This window comes from Amblyomma americanum, chromosome 1, assembly GCF_052857255.1.
Source record: "Amblyomma americanum isolate KBUSLIRL-KWMA chromosome 1, ASM5285725v1, whole genome shotgun sequence".
NCBI lineage: Eukaryota > Metazoa > Arthropoda > Arachnida > Ixodida > Ixodidae > Amblyomma > Amblyomma americanum.
This window is the reverse complement of record NC_135497.1, coordinates 422,493,380-422,496,472: the sequence shown is the minus strand read 5'-3', so window position 1 is coordinate 422,496,472 and position 3,093 is coordinate 422,493,380.

Genomic DNA, 3,093 nt, shown 5'->3' with positions numbered 1-3,093 from the left:
GATCCGCTCTTGCTCGGTTCACCAACGACATCTGGTCTTCCGAATGTGAGCTGGACAGTCCTCAGTTGGGCTATTGATTCTTGGCATAGCTGGGTTTTTCTGGCATGCCCACATCATAAGTTTTAAGCCAGCCACTTGACCGCAGAAGGCGCACTATCGTACGAATTTGGTGCGTTTCGCCTCATTGAAACGCGGCCGCCGCGTTTCGATCCCTTTTTTATCCCTTTCCTTACGGCGCCGTTCGGGTGTCCACCGAGATATGCGAGACAGTTACTGCGTCATTTCCTTTCCTCAAAACGAATTTTCAATTTTTTCAATAGCTGAATTTGGCGGGGTTTATATAAATATTCGACTGCAATTTTCTTAGAATAAGCCGTTGCTCCCTGCATAGATTTTTGTGCGGTTCGGCGTATACTCCCCTAGTTAATCTTAAATGTTGGAGTAAATCCCTATATCGTAATAGCGGTTCTGAATAATTATGTTCCTGCGACTGTTGGGAGACCCGGGTAATAGCGCGCGGGATGCGGCGTGAGCGCCTCGTTGAAGAAAATAAATTGCGCATGTCGCCGAGATTAGTGCTTAATATAGGCATAAAACATATTACGCCGTGTGCTACGCTACGTTGACACTGCATAAAATCGAAAGTAGTCTCAGCATCTACGAATTATCGCTGCCACGGCTGAGGGGAACTAGCCCAAGAGGTGGCAAAAGATGTGGGAACTGTGCGCAGAGAGCGCGTGGTTTATATACTGCCACTGGTGTAGAGGATGAAGTATTTGAAATGCCATAATAATACGAATAAGATACGAATAGGCTACGAATACGATCTTTTTCCCGGTGTCCAGGCTACGCGCAGCGCCTTGGCTCTCACTGGGCGGTGACTGTTCGTATCACTAGCTTCTGATTGCTTGATTGTCTTTCGATTTTGCAGGGCGCTTGCAGGTCGCTAGGGGCGCATGTTGACGTCCTCTCCTGGCCAGGGGAACTCCCCCTGGTCGGCCAGCCTCCCCCCTAACCAACTCCCCCTGGACGCCTTCTTTCGGGGTGGCGTCGGCACTATTCCCGTGGCCTTGGTTCCATCGGATGGTGGCGCCATTCGACTCAATAACCCGGATGCGGTTCAGACTGCGCTACAGGCGATTACGCCTCACTTCTTAAAAATCTGTGATGTCCGGCAGTACGGCAGAGGAGGCGTGGTGTGCAGGTCGGCCGACCAGGCCTGCATCATGGATTTGTTAACGTGCACAGCTTTTGGAAGACAGTCGGTAAGCGCATTTATACCGCCGCACTTGGCGTGCTCTAAAGGTCTGGTGCGAGGGGTTGACCCACGCCTTAGCCCCAAGGAAACGCTAGAGAAACTCTCCTCCGCAGGGGTGATTTCTGTACATCGGTGCACTCGGGTCGTCGAGGAAACAAAACTTCCAACTGAAACGGTAATTGCCACTTTTGCGGGTCTCTCCTGTCCATCTCAGTTGAAGGTGTGGCCCCTGGTTTTCAGGGTCGATCCGTATTCTTCAAGGCCACTTCAATGCCGCAACTGCTGGAGGTTTGGCCACAGCGCGAACGCCTGCAAGTCGAGCTCAAGGTGCAGTGTGTGTGGTGGTAATCATGACCGTGAAGGAAGGTGTTCAAAAGATGAGATATGTTGCTTGTGCAGCGGTAGTCACTCCGCCACATATTCTAATTGTCCTGCAAGGGCTGAGGAGGCTAAGGTGCTGGAAGTGTTAGAAAAGCGCCGGTGCTCAAGGCGCGAGGCTATGGCTATTGTTAAGGAAAGGACGTACGGGTACTCAAGTGTGGCAGCACGGCAGACGACTGCGGTCGTGGATTCAAGCCTGTCAGATGCGATTGCTACAGCGGTTGAAAAGGCAATGGCCAAGGTCATGGATCGGCTAGTGAATTCAGTAACAGAGTGCATATCGCAAGTCATGGTGGCGCAAATGACCTCTTCAATAATGACCTCCAATGCTGCGTTGAAGTCATCCGTGGATCCTGCAGTACCTACTGAACTCAGTGCGGAGACGCCTTCCCTTGTTTCAATGCAGCCGCAAAAAGAGCGCACGCCTCCAACTCATGTACCTGAAGTCACGACCGGAGCAATTGATGGGTGTGTTGAGCTGATGGAGCTCGATGCTCGAGCTCAGAAACGTAGCCGGTCTCCTTTGGCCGTTGCTGGTCCGTCTAGCTCCCCTCAATCCAAAACAAAAAAGAGTAATTCAGGAAAAACTGGTCACCACAGCATTTTGGAAAAGGCAGTTGCTGCTGCAGATCTCTCGGCAGAATAGGGTCTCTGGGAGTGCTGCAGTGGAACTGCTGTTCCATTCAATCAGCCTTCACTGATTTAGTAACTCTTTCAAATCGATTTTCTCCTCATGTCATTGCGCTTCAAGAAACCTGGTTGTCGAAAGAGTTTTCATTTCAAATGGAACATCATCGAATTTTTAGAATGGACCGCCCATCAAGGGGGGGGGGGGGGCGGTTTGCTTCTGCGGGTTTCATCCAGATTCTGTCACAAGGCACGATTGGTGTTTCAGCGTGTGGACGCTCATTGCGAAATTCAGGCAGTGGATCTTTCAGTTCCTGGTTTCCATCCCATTACTGTCGCAAATGTATATTTTCCATCTGGGGTTCATGACACATGGCCATTAGATTCCTTACTCTCTGTCAGATCACATGTGTTGCTTGTTGAGGATTTCAATTCGCATCACTTGACTTGGGGTTATCGAACAGACCAGTGCGGTTTGCGTTTATGGGATTGGGCTTGTGTGAATAACCTAAACTGTCATAACTCGGGTTTTCCGACCTTTCTCCGTGGGCACTCCCGATAAGCATTGGATTTAACGTTTTCAACCCCAGGGGTAGCAGTTTCCTCCTGGACTCCGGTTGACTCTGCAACAAACAGTGACCATCTCCCACTCACTTTTGACATTGTGTGTCCGATGACTTCTATCGGCGGATTCAGTTGCACCCTAGTCGATTACAACACGTTCAAAAGTTCACTCAGTTCAGAACTACACTCTTTGCCGAATTTGTCTCAGGAGAGCAGGGTGTTAGGCTTATGCTCTATTTTAGATCGGGTACGGAGGCAATCAG